The 18,840-nt window shown below is 45.6% G+C and overlaps 1 protein-coding gene across 5 annotated transcripts in view; it reads left to right on the top strand.

Moving 5' to 3' along the window:
* The first annotated feature begins 3,082 nt into the window (after positions 1-3,082).
* LOC146868499 (ectonucleoside triphosphate diphosphohydrolase 8-like) overlaps positions 3,083-18,840 on the top strand; it is a 465,720-nt gene continuing 449,962 nt past the window's right edge. For 2 of the 5 annotated variants that reach the window (XM_085610693.1, XM_085610720.1), the window contains exon 1: positions 3,622-3,721. The gene's annotated coding sequence lies outside the window, so the exon portion shown is untranslated. Of the gene's footprint in view, positions 3,722-18,840 lie in introns of all 5 variants that reach the window. The other 3 variants (XM_085610684.1, XM_085610701.1, XM_085610710.1) reach the window with 3 other exon arrangements.

An 18,840-nucleotide genomic window follows, 5' to 3' on the forward strand; every position in this document is an offset into this window, starting at 1 on the left:
CCGGCAGAATCAAAGTGCTGAAGTAGAAATACTGCACATTCTGCGATATCACCGTGCGGTATCAAAGTCCCAATAACGTCAAGATGTTTTGTTAATAGCGTTAAAATGTCCTGTAACCTGATTGCTTGATATTTCATCTGCTGAATGATGGGGGGGTGTGTATAAAGTACTTGCGTGAGTCCGACAGCCACCTACTCTTTCATCATCCAGCAGAAATTGCACAGACCTTTCTCCAGAAACCTGAAACACGAATTGTAAAACATCTGCTGGTGCCTGAGTGTCTGGCTGCTTTAGATAAGGTGAAGATTGCAACAGAAGATTTTATCCATTCAGTCAATAACGGATTTGTAAAGTGCGGCAATCACCAGTGAGGGTCTCAAGGCGCTGGAGTTGCTAGCTGCTACGTGGTGAACTGCTCACTCGAATAGCCCATGTCCTTTCCTGAACTGTCAGAGTGATGAGGCGGTCCTGAGGTGTCAGGGAAGGTCGTTCCAAGCTTTGGCCGCCAGGTGTGAGAAGGAGTGTCCTCCGCTGTTGCTTCGGGGGATGTGGGGGGAGGTGTCTGCGAGGGAGAGGGAAGTGGATCGTAGGTGTCTGGTTGGTTGGTGGAAGGTCATGCGTTTGTTGATGTTTGCTGGTCCTTCGTTGTGCAGTGCTTTGCATGCATGGGTCAACGATCTGGACGCTACGCAGAACGTCAGGGCAGGACCTACTGCTTGACCCTGGTACTTGGTGGCTGCTTTGCGACCTTTAGCCCTTAAGTGACTTATAATGCAATGATTGCTTACTGTTATTACACACTGGTTCATTTCACATGGCATTTTAAACATTCAACTGCTTTTTACCTGATGTTATCAAATTCTAATGGTTTTTATTGACTAAACAATAAAGATTACTGCTACTGCTACTTCTGGGAAAATCCTTTAATCTCACCATGTCTGAAAAAAAATTAATGTGGCCTTGTGTAATGTAACTGGTGCTCATGTAATGTGCTCCAATGGCTTCCAGTTGAGTTTGTGCTATATATAAAACTGCAAAACAAAGCTGCAAAACAAACATCACTGTGTTGTAGACGTCTTGAGTGCGCCTGCCATGCCCATGTACCCACTGGCTTTATATCCTCGCTAACACAACAGTTGATGGACAGAATGCAGAACAATGTCATACATTCACCCCCAGTACAGAGATTTGGGCTTAAATCCATTGTTTTTTAGCTCACCATGCCATTCCAGTTTGAACCCAGCCATACACAAAACAGTCTTGACCCTGTGCCTTATGGGAAAAGTCCAGCCCGAACTGCCAAGCCAGGTCCTCCCTGGACTGGAAACAAGCATCCTAGGACCTGTTTCGGGGTTTCACCCCTCTTCAGCCAGGATAGCTTGGTTCCAGTGGCATGGAGAGCACGGGACCCACGTCTGGGCATACCCTTCCCACTCGGGGTGACAAATGCAAAAACAACAGTTGATGGACAGAATGCAGAACAATGTCATACATTCACCTCAGTACAGAGAACTGGGACTAAATCCATCGTTTTTTGCTCACCATGCCGTTCCAGTTTGAACCAGCCATATGCAAATCAGTCTTGACCCTGTGCCTCATGGGAACAGTCCATCCTGAACTGCCAAGCCAGGTCCTCCCTGGACTGGAAACAAGCATCCTAGGACCGGTTTCAGGGTTTCACCCCTCTTCAGCCCAGATAGCTTGGTTCCAGTAGCTTGGTTTTGCTTTGTTTGCCCTAAATTGGCAGGGTATGCCCAGACGTGGGTCCCTTGCTCACTTTGCCACTGGATTCAAGCTAGCCTGGCTGATGACGGCTGATTAGCCAGAAACTGGTCCCAGGATGCTTGTTTCCGGTCCAGGGAAGACATGGCTTGGCAGTTCGGGCTGGACTGTTCCCATGAGGCACAGGGTCAGACTGATTTGCATATGGCCATGTCTGAACTGGGGTGGCGGAGTGAGCTAAAGAATGATGATGGATTAAACCCAGATCAGTTGACGGGGGTGAGTGCTTGCATTGTTCAACCCTCCGGCCATCATCCCCTTTGGTTTTGCTTTGTTCGTCCTAAGTTGGCAGGTTCGCCCTAAGTTGGCAGGGTATGCCCAGACGTGGTTCCCTTGCTCATTTTGCCACTGGATTCAAGCTAGCCTGGCTGATGACGGCTGGTTAGCCAGAAGCCGGTCCCAGGATGCTTGTTTCCGGTCCGGGGAAGACATGGCTTGGCAGTTCGGGCTGGACTGTTCCCAGGAGGCACAGGGTCAGACTGATTTGCATATGGCCATGTCTGAACTGGGGTGGCAGAGTGGGCTAAAGAACGGTGATGGTTTAAACCCAGATCAGTTGACTGGGGGTGAGTGCTTGCATTGTTCAACACTCCGTCCATCATCCCCTTTGGTTTTGCTTTGTTCGCCCTAAATTGGCAGGGTATGCCCAGTGGGTCCCTTGCTCACTTTACCACTGGATTCAAGCTAGCCTGGCTGATGACGGCTGATTAGCTTGAAACCGGTCCCAGGATGCAGTTCGGGCTGGACTGTTCCCATGAGGCACAGGGTCAGACTGATTTGCATATGGCCATGTCTGAACTGGGGTGGCGTGGTGAGCTAAAGAATGATGATGGATTAAACCCAGATCAGTTGACTGGGGGTGAGTGCTTGCATTGTTCAACACTCCGTCCATAATCCCCTTTGGTTTTGCTTTATATCCTCGCTGCCTGCCTGTCAAAAACCTTTGCCTGATGTGTAACTAACTGATCCTGCCCCTGCCCTACCAGGTTGTTAGAGGCATCACCTTGCCTAACTATAAATGAATTGCGCTGTCACTGTTCTTCCTCACCAGGCTTCCAGAGGCACTGAATTGTCTATAAGTGTCTGCCTCACATATGACTGACTCTACTCCAGCCCTACTAGCCTGTCAAATTATCTTTGCCCTGCTTTCTAACTCATTATTATCCTAAAGTGCAGCCAGTGTTTCAGAGGAACTAATCTGTAAATCGCATCTGGTACGTGTCTGACCCTGCCCATCCCTGCCTGCCTTTAGAAGGCTCAGACCTGGTGATAAATAGCCCAGTTTCCTTCTCTGATACTCGCCTCTGATAACTAACGTTAAAACACATAGAGGTTTGATATGTGTTTCTCGAACTCCTAAGACGTTTGGAATTTTGGCGGCAGACGCGCTAGTGTTGCTGGTGCCAAGCAGGGAACAGCGCACCGACTGCGTGACATTTTTTGTTTGTTTGCATATTTATGTAGCGCGAACTCGACCCGAAGGTATTGGAGTGCTTTACACGAGCACCGTATTTACATTACACATTCAGGCACGGGGAGATTAAGTGATTTGCCCAGAATCACAGGATGTGGATGCGACCCCGAGGCTCGAACCCTGGTTTCCAGCACCAAAGTCGGCAGTCTAGCCGACGGACCACATAGGAACTTGGCACTGAGTGTGACTGACACAAACTACCTCAGCACACTTGGCAGGCCTGACTTCCGGGGTGGCGGGTCCCACGAGGCCACGCTAGGGTCAAGCTTCCAGGATGCCCACACGGAGAGCCATTGGCCCCTGACAGGAGTGGGCGGAGTGTGCCGGTAACACCGGCTTTAAGAGCCGTGCTGGGCAGACGAAGCGGCATTCCTCCTGGGTTGTGTCAGAGAGCGCACCTTGACCGGTTTAAAGTTTACTAGCCGCCAGAGCAGCAGCGGATCGATCGAGAGCAAGGTATTTATTGTAAGTACTGCTGCTTGTTTTGATGCCATACCTCAGTGATTTAATGCACGTGCTGCAGAAATTCCCGTGTGACCTTCACAGCAGGTCTCACTCTCAAGTTGAAAATGTATGTGAGGTGCGAGTGTTCAGTTGTTGACAGGTTTAGGTGCTGTTGGAGCGTGCCAGCCTTTCATCCTTCTAGAGTCGCTAATATAAGCCTCGTTGATGTACATAACAGTAAGGTATGGCACGCCAGGACTTAGATATCCACCTGGCTTGATGTGACCAATAAGCCATCAAGTTATTAATGCTAATACGTAAGATTCTCTGATACCTGTATGAATACCTTTTAGTTTCCTGTTAGAAGTGAACTCTAGGGTTAGAATTTGCCGTTGTCAAATGAGCACTATGCTCTTCCGATGTCTCATCAGATTTTTCTGTATAGCGCTTGGAGCCCGAGCAGGGCATCCATGCGCTCGAAGAGAAGCGACCACGATGTGTTAACACGGGATAGAAACAGAACGCCTCATCTTGCTTTTCCATTTTTATAAACAACAGCCTGAGAGGCTTGGCTACATTCAGAGTAAATGCAATTATAACCAGTTGTGTTGCAAAGTGCTTACATTTATTGTTTCTAAGAAGTAATTAATTTTCACAATGTACACCAAGTACCTCCAATTTGTGCGAAAATACTGCACTTTCTCACAGCACAAATTAGCATGTTAAAAAACTACACAATTCTGAATTTTGCAGAACAAGGGGAAACCTGTTAATATCCAGCTATGTCTCATCTAAAATGCTGAATTCGGAATGGGTGTGTAATACCGCACCGAATTCGTATTTACCGCATGTGGTATTACCGCCTCCCGTGCTGTGGGTGTGATAATGAGCTCCACTATGTTTCAATATTGCTGACAATTCTTGTAATTCTTGAAAAGTTTGTTTAGTTTGTGAAACCAGTAGATTTTTTTGATTTGCATGTGTACTGCAAACATTGACATATGGTAGCCTTTCCCACACCCCTGCACTCCATCAAGGTTGTCAGGAGTGTGCAATTACAATATGCCTTCTCTTTGTAAGTCAGTAAAAGTAAAACCTATGGCCATAGTTATCAAGGTTTTGCGACGTGCTCGCGCCACGTAGGGGGACACGAGGGCGATGCAAAACCTAAATGAGATTTACCATGCCCCAGAGGGCATCCTTGCATGGCCCTGCGTGCCTTGATAAATCTAAAGTAGTGCCTGGCAGAGCATATCACTGCCTTGTGTTTCTCTGTGGCAGGGAGGGGTGCCATGGGTGGAGCGTGGGTGTTCCCATGCATTCTGACACATTCCTAGATTTACCTACATTACCAGACCTGGAAATGCATCAGAATTGTGCGCCTCCCCACCACAGGCACAACAAGGAGAAATATCTTGATTCCTTCTTGTTGCTTGCTCTTTCTACGTGTGCTGCATTCTGCAGCACAATTGGAAAGAGAAAAATGCCTCTGTGAATTCTTTTGTGCAGGAAGGTGTCGCTTGCTGCACAAAAACAATTCTGCCTACAATGCAGACACCCTTGCTCTATGGTGCAAGGGCACCTGCCTTGGCGCTGGGCAGCAGTTTGTGTGCCAGCGCAGGCAGAGAGCAGAAATGAGCCTTATAATGTTAAATACAGTGCACTCCTGCCCTCTCCCTTTCACGCAGCTTGCTGCGTTGCTTGAAATATTGATAAATATGCCCCTGTGCTGATAGAATTAGCAGCTGGTAAGGAGCAGCCATCTGACAGTCAGGTAAAAAACATTGCACTTTGCAATACAATCATGGAGGGCATCCGTTAAGAAATTTCAAAGTGTTCTCCTTTAAGGTTATCCAAACATCTGTGGTGCTGCTGCACCTCCCACGCCCCTAGCTCCAGCTCCTATGGGCCTGTGTTTCTGTGGCTTGCAGTATCCGGATTATTCGTCGTTGGGGGTGTTTTAAAGGAATTCTCACTGTGTGACATACAACTGTTCAGGTTGCTTCTCCATTTTGAATAGTATGTCAAGAGAGGGGTTATTAGACAGCTCGGCTTTACATTTGTGCATTGCCCATTTCCAGTCTTAAAGCTTGTAGCCTACAAGGGTACTCTGGCCCCACATAATGTAGACAAAGAGCTTAAGGTTGGTGTAGGAACTTCCCAATCGCTCTGCTGCCTTTTTAGGTCTGGCTTTACAATGCATTTGTCTGTAGACCTTTTGTTACCAATTCTTTGAAATATCCACAGGGCATACTGTGGTTCAGCCCAGAGGAGTACTTCCTTCTCACCTCACCCATTGGCTGCTTGGTGTATCATTCCACCTCGTATGTAGTGCTTACACTGCATTACAGCACTAAAAAATACACGTAATCATCACACATTAAATTATGTGTGTCATGGATGCATTGAATACAGAAAGCAATTTCTCTTTTGTTTTTGCACAGACGTACCCAAACATGTTAGTCAGGACTCAAATTTCAAGATAGACCAATTGACTTTGCCAATGCTTTTTGGGCTTGTAGTCCTATGTGACTTATTTACACTAATCCAGATGCTGTTCAAGGAATAGATGGCTCCGTAGTATGGAATTTTACTAGTCTGTCACTGCTAGGTTGTCCTCACTTGAAACCGCGCTGATGGTGGTGATGGGAAAGTTTAACCACTTGAGTTTTTCGCGACCTGGAATATAATCAGGGCTGCTGGAATTATAGGGCAGGGTAGGGCCAAATTATGTGGCAGGGGTGAGTAAATTATGTGGCAAGAAAAGGAAAATTATGCGGCATAATGTGGCACAGTTTGTTATAATATTCCTTCATTTTTTTGTGATTTTCAAACTTCTTAACATTGTCCGGGCATTGGTTGCACCTCATTAGTACCAGTTTAACAGTAACATCCACTAATAGCAAAAAGCAACAAAAATGTAACTAGTCCACCTTTGCAAAGGGCCTTCCACTGTGCTGCAACACACTGCATTTGTAATAACTTTTGAACTAAAAACAAAGCTGTTTTTTTCCTATAATCTGCAGATTAAGCAGCAGATGATGGATTGTGTGGCAAATGCGGCAAATCTATAATTATGTGAAAATTGCTGCGGCCGCACAATCGCATAATTCCAGTGACCCTGAATATGAACTTTCTTTTATTTATTGGCTGGTTATCCAGCTTTTAACTAGAAACTATTTTTCTTGGCAATCTTACCGAAGTTCAAATAGGGGACTTCTGAGAATCCGCCCTCAGATTTTTTTTCAAGTATTCTGGATTTCATTCTATTGTTTTCTTTTAAAACACAGAATTTCCCATTAATCAAATTTAATCCAATGTCGAAAAACATATGATTCCAGCAGTGCTTAATTTGCAGGTGGACCTCACCCGGCACTCATTTTTGGGGACCAGCACTTATTTTTCCTCAACAGTCTTCAATCTAGAGCTAGAGAGAGAAAAGCTACAGCCTTTAATATAGAGCAAGAGAGAAAAATAACAGTTTTTAATCCAGAGCAAGAAAGAAAAAAAAACCCAGAGGAGCAGAAAGAGAAACGCAAACACTGAAAACAGCGACAAAGGGAGAAAGCAGGGATGAAATGGAATCTGCAAGAGAGAGATAAAGAGGCAGGGCGTGTCTGGTGATGAGATAAAGAGGCATGAGGTGTAATCATGACTATCCAGCCTTGGTACTTGCCACTGCGATCTTCAACAGCTCTGCCCGTGGCCACTGACACCTATGGTTTTACAAATTAAGCACTGGATTCCAATACTACTTGGTATATTGAAAACTATCATTCGAGTGGAAAGCGAGACATGTGGTGTACCCTTTGTCATAGCATAGACATCCTGAACTTCGGGCAGCCCCTCAAGCTCCATGGACCCACCTCAAGGCACTTGATGGCGCTATAAAGCTTGATGCACCTTTTACTTACAGGTAATCTTCAGTACTCTGAATCCAAGTCTTCCCCGATACAATCCTTACCTGTGACATAACACCTCCTTCTCACAGACATTGTTCCCTAGCTAACTCAAAACATTTCCCCTAATATGGTGGCCATTATCCAGGTGCCACTACAATTGGGAAGTAGTCAAACATCACTTCCTGTTATTTCCAAGTAGACAAGAAACAAAAATATGAAGCACCGTAATGAATCCCTTTTCGAGCCGGAGGTAGGGAAATCACGACTGTTTCAGGGAAGACTTGAACTCGGAGTAATGAAGATTACCGGTAAGTAACCGATGCATTACCTGCTTGTCCATCTTCCCCGATCCAGTTCTTACTTGTGCGAAATACCCATGCAACACAGATTGATTACGTGCTAAACATAAACAGCACGTTGCAGTATAAATTCAGATGAATTTAATAAGAAAAACAGTGTTATAATCTCATGAATGAAGCAAAAAAATATTACATTAAAGCTACTGCTGATAAGACATGGTCCCCACATGAAGTAGATACACCTTTTCCTAACTGAATTCTATAACGAGAAAGGAAAGTGTGAGGGGAGGTCCATGTGGCTGCACAGCAAATGTCCCTCAGTGGTGCTGTTCTAAATGAAGCCCAGGAGGCCGCCATTCCCTGGTAGACCTACCCGTGACATGGTGGTGTGGGGGGCGTTCGACCTATTCTAAGGTAACAAGATGGTATATTTTATCCATCGAGAATGAGTAGACGTAGAACGACGTGACCCTTCATTTCTAATTTCAAAAGTTACAAACAGGGAATTGGCCTTAAGCAGAGACGATGTTCTCTGCAAATAGATTGAAAGTACCCTTAGTCCATTCAAGTAATGCAAACAATGTTTCTGGGTGAAAAAATAGGAAGGACAATATCTTGTGAACAGTGAATGGTCGATGGGATTTTGGACAAAAATGTTGAACTTGGGCGCAAAACCACTTTGTCTGGGGAAAAACGAATGAAAAGGGAAACTGATAATACAGCAGCATTTTCATGAACTCTTCGCCCGAACAAATTGCCACCAAAAATACTGCCTTCTGTGTTAGGTACTTGAGCTCCGCAGAGTCAAGAGGTTCGAACGGAGCACCCGTCAAAATCTGTAGAACCAGGGGCAAGTCCCAAGGAGGAACCGAGAAACAGACATGAGAGCATTGAAGAAAAAAACTTCTCAACAACCTAGAAACCAAAGGAGTCATTGCCACCACCCCTTCACCCCTGAAAACCTGGATTGTTGCCCACTGAGCTCTGATGATAGAGATTGCAAACCCGAGAACAAACCCATCTCTCACAAATCCAGGATCCTAACTGGGTCACACAGTTTGAACTGCAATGGAGTGGAGAAGTGTGGCTCAATGATTAGAGCGGCAGACCCTGATGCAGAGGTCTAGCCCGGGACCAGGGTTCAATTCCCTGCCTCGGCGGGTCTTGGGCTCAAAAATTCCACGGACCTGATAATTCTCGCCTCGGTGCCTATTCCAATCATGGAGTCCCACTCTGCAACTCTGGGCAATAGCTTGCTTAATCTCCACAACGGCCCCCACAACGCTAAGGATGCCTGGCCTCCACCTTGGCGGTGCCCAGGAGTGGACGCCTCACAGGGAAAGCCAGGATGGGTTCCACAGCGGTATTTGTACAAGCGCCTTGAGACCCTTGCGGGTGAGTAGTGCGCTATACAAGTATCAATTTACATTTACATTTACAACTGTTTAGAATGACACCATTTCTCAAAATTTTCCCAATGCCTATTGTGTGATTTCTTAGTGGTTAGTTGACGGGACTTAGAGGAACAGCCCTGGGCTAACAACCTCAACCTTTCAGCAGCCAGACCCCCAGATTCAACCAGCTGAGTGACTCTTGAGAAAGAATCGTCTGTTTCAAGGGAGATGGCTGGAAGGGAAAGGTCCACCTATGTAGTGCTTACACTGTATTACGGCACAAAAATGCACGTAATCATCACACATTAAATTCGGTTTGTCATGGATACATTGAATACAGAAAGCAATTTGTCTTTTGTTTTTGCACAGACACAGCCTTTGCGTCCACGGGCCCACATATAAGCGATCGCCATCTGTCTTAAAAGTGGAAACCAAGGTCAACTTGCCCAACCCGGGACTACCAGGAAGACCATGACCTGATCCCAAATCTTCTGTAGAACTCTTGGTATTAAGGGGAGAGGCGGGAAGCAATAAAGAGGAACCTGAGGCTTCCTCACTGGCAAAGCATCTATTGCCCAGCCTGAAAGACCAGGGAGAAGAGACACAGGGAGACTGATTAGGGGAAGGTCCTGCTCAATTGATCAGCAGGTCCATCCTCCTTTTCCAGCAGATAAACTGCCTGGAGAGAGACTGGATTGACCTCTGCGCAGTTGAATGACTTGGCCAGCAGATAAAGAGAAGGGACCATCCTTCCCTCCCCGCCTATGCCCTCACAATCTGATAGTCTGTCTGAACGCAGATTACTTGATTCATTATCACAAGTAGCAACCAAAGAAGGGCAGCTATAACTGCAGTCAGTTCCATCCAATTGGAGGAAATTTGTGATTCTTGTAGAGACCACCTTCCCTGTGCTTTGGCCTCCCTAAAGACTGCACCCCATCCCTTTTAGCTTGCATCTGTTGAAATGACTGGAGGGGAGGGCTGTTTAAATTAATATATGACGTTACAACGCATACCATCACAACGCATACTTTTACATCGCAGTTTTTACAACGCAACTACCATTACATCGCATGTTTTTACAACTCATACCATTACAACGGATGTTCATTGAGATACATTAAAACTACTATTACAACGCATTCCATTACAATGCATACTAATACTATGCATACCATTATAACGCATAATATTTTTTCTTTTATTTTGTTTTGTTTTTGTATAACCATCTCCTGGAACGGGATGCAAGGGAAATAGGGGTTTTGGGTGGGATAGATTATTAATATCTAGGTATTCATTTGTTTGCCTCAGGGAAGATGTTGGATGGTGGTGTGGGCAAATTTACTATTCCTACTCCGACAGGTGCTTGCCTCAGGGAAAGTGCTCAATGGTGGTGGGGTAAAATTAGTATTCCTACTCCGACTGGTGTTTGCCTCAGGGAATGTGTTGGATGGCGGTGGGGGCAAATTTACTTTTTCTCCTCCTCCATTACTTACCTGAAAATGTGTTGTAATATCATGCATTGTAATGGCATGCGTTTTAATGGAACATGCCTTGTAATGGCATGCGATGTAATGGCACATGCGTTGTAATAGTTGCATTGTAAAGGCATTACCATGTAATGCCTGCATTGTAATTGACGTTTCTCATTTAAATTTGAACTCCATCTGCAAATTCCCTGGCACCAACCACCACTGAACCTCTACTGTGATCTGTGGATAGACCGGGACCAAAGCCTCGAAATCGTAGAAGAGGGGATTCCTTTGGCTTAAGGGATGGTTGTCTAATTGATACAGATTTAGGCGACTCCAAGGCACCAATGCTAGTGCTGATGCCACCCCCTGACTTCACAAATATAAGCAAGCTGATGTTTGATCCTTCTGAAGGAGGTCTGAAATCTGCGCAACCAGTCTGCTTGATCTGTCTGGGAAGAGAAACATGTCTCTTATGTCCATGCAAAACCAAGCCCCGATGAACTGAAGTCTCTGCACTGGTTGTAGATTGGATTTGGGCGAGATTTACCAGCAAGCCATAACTCCCAAGGAAATGGCATACTTCTGTGATATTGTCTCTCGCCTTTGAAAAAGAAGACCTAATAAACCAATCATCCACATAGCGGTACAAATGGAGACCTTTAGTATGAAGCATACCCATCAAAGGAGACAAAAGCTTTGTAAAAACTCTTGGCGCCCAAGTAAACCTAAATGACAGGACTTGAAACTGGTAATGATGAGCACCAATTGCTAAGCTCAAACCTCTGGTGGTAATGGAAGATTGGCACATGCAGGTAAGCATCTAGCATATCTAAATAAGTGAGACATTCCCCTTGTTTTAGTAATGGGAATATGCTATGCAATGTTGCAATCTTGAAAGTCTGATGAACAAGGTATTTTTTGAGGCTCTCCAAGTCTAACACCGGACGAAAGTTCGCAGTGGGCTTCTGTGCCAAGAATAGAATTGAATAGTACCCCTATTCCAACTTCTGGGGGAGGGAGCAGGACAATTGCCTTTTTGAGAAGCAGCTTTTGGACCATATACTGCAGACTCTTACATCTTATGGGATTGTTGTGTAGAGGAGTCATCCTGAAAGGATATGAAAGAACCTCCATAAAGTAAAATCGATAACCTTTGGAGACTACCTTGACTGCCCATCAATCCAGGATGGTGGTTGCCCATGTTGTTTTGAAATACTTCAATCATCCCGCCTTCTGGAACATCTGGTCTATAGTCATCCTTTTGATGGATTTGAATTTGGGGTATTGAGGGCCCCCGGCCACGACCCCTACCTTGAAACGAATGGGATGATCCCTTGGCTGTAGAGAAAGGGAATGCTCTCTTATATGCAAAGCCTTTACCCCTGGTGAATGCCTTGATAGGAGTAACCACATTTTTATTATCTGCTATCTTTTTTGATCATGTCCTCCAGCTGTTGACCTAACAGCCTCAAGCCATTAAAGGGACATTTGATCAGCACATATTTTTGAGATGCATCCGCCTTCCATCCTCGCATCCACAAATGAGAGTGAGACAAAATTGCTGCTCCTGATGTTGCCTCTAAAGGACTCATCTGACAAGAATTGAACTTGCTGCTCCATCAAACTCAGATGGGTCATGCAATCTAGACACTCTGACATGCAATCTACCAGAGGCTGAAAGTCCTTAAGCAATGACTGTACAGTGTATATTGAATATATATGCTCTCACCGCAAAATTAGATGCCGTATATGATCTTTTGATTGCAACATCCACTTTTTTTACCCACTGCATCCGGCAAAGAAGCATTTTAGGAAATTACATTATCCTGAGTCGTTAATCCTGTTATAAGGTTTTCCAATTTGACAGTAGCTAGTAATTCATTTAAAAACTGCTCAATAGAATACCTTTTGGAAAGGAACCATGGAAAACAGGACTTGCAGATGCCCCTTAATTCATGCTGTAAGACTCTTCTAATTGCGGCATGCAAAGGAAATGATTCTTGCTCAGCCATCAAATATTGTGCCGAAAAGTCCCCATCCTCAGTTGTCATATTGGTGCAAGGGAAACTTAGTTTATTGCGCAAATGTTAAGCACTTCAGAAAGTTCTGTTCTCTGAACAAAATGCCCCTTTCTATTTTCTTCCTCCATATCCATAACATCCACCTCAGGATCTTCAGGCTCCTGTACTCTAGGAATCTTAGGAGTGGAAGGACCATCTCTGGCCCTGAAAGCTGCCTCTTCTTCCATTGCAATCATCTCTTGCAGTGAAGGATGTGGAGGAACCTCTGCAGAGGGCCCTGGTGCTTCCTTTATCATTTCTCCATTATGCCCAAGCATGCACTCTCCAGCTGGTTTGAACGCTGAAACCGACCAACTTCCTGACTTTTGGGCGGTTTCTTTAACAACCCAATCCCTCACGGGAGCTTCTGCATGATTGTGGAAGCGCGCCCCATTTTGGATTGGGCTCTATAGGAAGCTGGCTCTTTATGTGATATACCAGTAAGTGGTTATATCGTGTAAAGAGTCCAGCGATTTCCCCAGAAGTGTATAGGGCTCAATGTAAACCCAAAGTGCTCTATTTGTGGTAGCTAGTGTGGCCGAGCAGCCTTAGGCCTAAAACAGAGGAGTTTAATACATTTGTTATACACACAGTTATGAATAAATGACATACGACTCAAAAAGAAGATTCACACCACTTTTATAAAAATAAGCCTCTTTCTAGATTTATTTTAAGACCAAGATGTACGTTCAAAGGTAAGTATGTTTTTCAATAAAAATACTTTCACTTTAAAAAGTGGACACAGTGCAATTTTTCAGAGTACAGTTAGAAAGAACATCAAAAAATAGAGTCCATGAAATCTTTCCTTCAGGTTTCAGTAACCTTTTATTTTTTTCTTATTTCAAATTTGCTGATTCTTCAACCAACGAGTTGCTTCAATCGACAATACAAAATCGATTTGTAGATCACAGTTGCATTTTCTATGGATCAACAGCCTTTCTGCCTACGCGTTTCGTTTCGTCCTTCCCTTAGGACTTCATCAGGGCTTGAATTCCATCAATTCTTATTTCTCATAATTTCTTCAATACTCCTCTTTTCACTATGTTCAAAAGATAATCACTTGAAAATAATCAATTATTATTTTTCTGAAATCCTTCAGTCCTCCTCCTTTCACTAAGTTCAAAATCTTTCACTCTATCAATCGTATTTCACAGCGATCCTCTCTCCTGCCGCGGGCCCGATAAATCCCAAGCGCATATTGTGTTCCCTTACTGTCATTGTTCTCAGAGTAGTGCAATTTTTCAGTTCAGCAATGCTAACCTATGAGAGTAAAACAAGAATGCAGTTTTGAAGGTAAGTACACGACTAATTATTAATTCAGTCTTCAGGGTGCGTGATCAACTCCAGGCAACCTTCAAGTTAGAATGGCATGGAGAGCAAAAAAACGATTGATTTAGGCCCAGATCTCTGTACTGGGGTGAATGTATGACATTGTTCTGCATTCTGTCCATCAACTGTTGTTTTTGCATTTGTCACCCCGAGTGGGACGGGTATGCACAGACGTGATTCTCGTGCTCTCCATGCCACTGGAATCATGCTATCCTGGCTGAAGAGGAGTGAAACCCCGAAACCGGTCCTAGGATGCTTGTTTCCAGTCCAGGGAGGACCTGGCTTGGCAGTTCGGGCTGGACTGTTCCCATGAGGCACAGGGTCAAGACTGATTTGCATATGGCTGGATCCTAACTGGAATGGCATGGTGATCAAAAAAACGATGGATTTAGGGCCAGATCTCTGTACTGGGGTGAATGTATGACATTGTTCTGCAGTCTGTCCATCAACTGTTGTTTTTGAAACCTTCAGGTTAGCACCAAGACTGCACCACAAGTGGCACAGGGGCGGCCGGGTGCAGAGGTCACATTCGGAGTCGGGTGCCCAATATTAACTAATGACTGGGGTGACTGAAGATGTGCTTCTCAAAGGTGATTGAAGCGGTGTCAGGGGTCGATCTCCTGGAGTTAAGGTAAGCACAGGGGGAAAACAAGGCAGCACCAAACTTACACCCTCAGAGGCACAGGGGCGGCCGGGTGCAGAGTGCCAACACAGCGGCATGCACCCAATGCAAATCAATGGGGGAGATCGGTTTTGAAGAAAGACTGCAGGCTCGGGCTAGAAGGCTGAATTAAGAAAACCCACAGCTGCCCAGGTAATGTCTGATGCTAGGGAACGTAGGGACACCGATGGTCAAGCTCCCCTAAGCCCTGGGACGTCACGTGCAGGTCGTGGTCCGGGAAAGTCTTCGGATTGAAGCTGCAGGCATCAAGGTAGAGTTTGGCAGGGGTCGGCCCATGGTGGACTCTAGTTCAAAATCGCTGGGGAACCTTCGCAGGACCGGAGGGCCACTTGGGCCGGGCCATGGAGTCAGGTGCAGTGGTGAGTCCGGAGGCGGTTTCGCAGTTCGTCAGAGCAGAGCTCTTTGGGTTTAAAGTAGGTTTCTCCTTGGACAGGTCCGCTGTCCACAGGATTTTCTTGATCTTTATAGAAGTCAGGCAGTCCTCCCAGGATTTTGGAGGTCACTGGACCTGCAGGAGGAGTCCACTTTTGAAGCAAGAGCAAAAGCCAGAAGACAGACTGGCAGGGCTGGCGCCAAGTCAGTCCCTGGTCCTTCTTCTTTCTTGCTGGCTTTCGGCTCTTTGGTGTCCGGACTTCGTAGGTCATCACAAATCTGATTTCAGGGTCTGGGGGTGCCACCTAAATACTAGATTTAGGGGTGTTACAGGGGAGTGACAGGCAAGTACCAATAAGTTTCTTACATGGGGTGTCTACACCCTCTATTATGCCACCCTCCTGTGGGAGGGGGTATTGTCCTATCCCTGAATGGATAAGTTCCACCGTCTTCAAGATGCTGGGCATGGGAAAATGTGCTTCACTTTGCCTCCAGCACCTGGGGGATGGAGGCGGTGAAGAGGAGAATACCTCCTTGTCTCACCTAGTTTTCCAGCCAGTTCTCCTGCCAAAAGTGGGGGTTTGAACTGGGAGCTGCCATCTGCAGCTAGCAGCCGAGGCTGGGGTAACATTACAAAGGCGGCAAGGCCTTTGAAGCTTCCTTCTCAAGCACTGTGCTCATCCTGGATGGGCTTTGTTCCTGGCCCCAGAGAGCAGGGGCTCTCGACCCAGGGGTCCAGAAACATGTCTGGTGAAGGCATGCTGCCAAAAAACAGTGAGAGACCATACCAGGGTTGGTAGGTATTCAGGGGGCACCTCTGAGGTGCCCTCTGAGTACATGTTTTAATAAATCCAACACTGGCATCTGTGTGGGTTTATTTGGAAGTCTTGTTTGGTATCAAACACTCCTGGGTTCAGTAAAGCCATCATGGTGCTGGGGAAATCGAGTTGTCAGGTTTCCAGCCCATGTTCTCTCTATGGCTTCCCAGATACTTACAATATTAAGAATAAACTTACATACTGTAGGGAAATTTCAGCTCATGCGATTATGCCCAACCCTGAGATATAGTGTACCCTGTCTTAGGGCTTGTAAGGCCTGCTAGAGTGGTGACTTACCAATACCTTAGGTAGTGCAGTGTACCATGTCAACTTTGTGGTTTATGTCTGCACCAAGGAATGCAGGCTACAGTGGCAGTTTGCATGGCCTTAGTTAGGGGGTCCCTCGGGGAACCTCTTCAGTCCTGATGCCCTAGGTACCAGGGGTACCATTCGCTAGGGACTTACAGGGGCATCTGAAGTTGTGCCAATCATGGTACAATTTTAGGGAAGGAGCTCTGGCACAGGGGGCCTGGTTGGCAGGGACCCTGTGCACTTTCATTCAAAACCACATCATGTTCCAGGCAAAACGTGAGGGGCCAACCATGTTGAAAGAGGCACTTTACACAACCACCCCTGCCAAAGGAAAGAGGATGAAAAACATTACCCTGGAGAGCCTAAATCTTCTAAGGGGAAGATCCTGGAAAGGCCATCTACATTTGCAGTCTCAGGTCTGTATTCCACTGTAAAGCCCATTCCCTGTAAAGGATAGGAGAACCTTAACAGTTTGGGGTTTTCACCTTTCATTTTTTGTAGCCATCCGAGAGGCCTGTGGTCTGTCTGAACTAGGAAGTGAATGCCAAACAGGTATGGCCAGGATCAAGACCACAGCAAAGGCTTTCCTCTCTATGGCACTCCAATGCTGCTCTCGGGGTGGAGTCTCCTGCTTATGAAAGCAACAGGCTGGTTATGTTCTTCACAATTTGTTTGGGCTAGGACTGTGCCTATCCCATGCTCAGAGGCATCTGTCTGCACAATGAACTCCTTGGAGTAATCTTAAGATTTCAGGATTAGGGCAGAACACAGTGCATCCTTTAGAGTGTCAAAAGCCTTTTGACAGCTCACTGTCCAGTTCACTTTCTTGAGCATCTTCTTGAAGGTGAGGGGGCCACCATGGACCCAAAATCCTTCACAAACCTCATGAATTACCCGGTCAAGCCAAAGAAAGCCCAGACTTGAGTCTGGAATGTTGAAGCTTCCTATTCCTGAATTGTCTGGATCTTGGGTTGGAGTGGCTGAACTTGGCCTACCTATCAGGTAGCCCAAATACCCAACTATTTCCTGCCCTATCTGGCACTTGCTTGCCTTTATAGTGAGGCCTGCACTTTTCAGAGCCTCAAGGACCTTCTCAAGGTAAATCAGGTGATCCAGCCAGGTGGATCAATAGACAGCAATATCACCCAGATAAGCTGTACTGAAGGATTCTAATCCAGTAAGGACTTTATTCACCAACCTATGGAAGGTGGCAAGGGCATTCTTTAATCCAAAGGGCATCACATTAAACTGGAAATCCACACTTGGAGTGGAGAATGCAGATTTTTCTTTTGCTCCATCGGTCAGACCTATCTGCCAGTACCCAGATGTGAGATCAAAGGTACTCAGATATTTGGCTGCCCCAAACCTGTCAATCAATTCATCTGCTCTAGGAATTGGATGTTCATCAGTCTTTATGATAGCATTGAGACCCCTATAGTCCACACAAACCCTAATTTCTTTCTTTTCACCCTTGGAGTGAGGGTTGGGGGCTAATACAACTGAGTTGGCACAGGGACTCTCTGAGGGTTTAATGACACCTAATCCTAGAATATTGCTTACTTCAACTCGGATGCTCTCTCTGACATGATCAGACTGCCTATAAATGTTGTTTTTGACAGGAAGTCTGTCACCAGTGTCCACATCATGAGTACACCAGCTAGTTGATTTGTCAAGTAATCTAGTTGGTGAAGGGCAGAAACATTGCAACTTTCTGGTGTCAAAGAAGATGGCTTTTAGAGGGGTCTGCTGTTTCCCAATGCCCTTTCTCTTCCTTTATGTTCATATACACTCTGCCCTATCATGTTTCCCATGGCCAGCTTAAGGGTGCCTGGATGGGACACCCAATCACCTTTCTGTTCAGGTCACACACAAGCAAAAGTCTGCCAGCCATCTGCCAACAACTAGGAAAATATCCCAGCGAGTTGAATTTCTTTCCAATTCTTTTATTGGTTTTGAGCAAACACAGACATAAAATACTCACCACACTGTATATATATATATATATATATATATCACTATTACATGGGAATCCACTGATCCCCCTCAGTCTTAATACCAAAGTTAATGCTGTCTAGTGGTGATATGATCAGCATGGAGCAAAGACTTGTGGAGAACCTGCTATCTACTGGCCCCATATCTTACTCAGCCAGTGTGGGCGCCTCAGGAGCTCTCCAATGTTCTGCACTGTCACTTTTTAGATCTTTGCGAGACATGTTGTTCTCTTACAGTGGGTGTAGAGCCCGTCCATTGCTTACAATTGGTTGGCTGCACTTTCACTCTCATTTGCTTGCGTTTTAAGCACCAGCTTCCCAAGGCTTTCCTTATTCTTCATGTGGTTGTCCCTGGCCTGGAGCATGGAAGCATTACTTGTGTTTTTCAACTGCCTATTTTTTAGGCTCTACTTCTTTATTTTTGTCTAAGCACTCCACAAGAGTGCTTGTGTTTTCCAGCTGTCTCTCTCATGTACTTCTCCCCCCTCCATGTTCCTCTTTCTCAC

Source organism: Triturus cristatus, chromosome 1_2, assembly GCF_964204655.1.
Source record: "Triturus cristatus chromosome 1_2, aTriCri1.1, whole genome shotgun sequence".
In the NCBI taxonomy this organism is placed as follows: domain Eukaryota; kingdom Metazoa; phylum Chordata; class Amphibia; order Caudata; family Salamandridae; genus Triturus; species Triturus cristatus.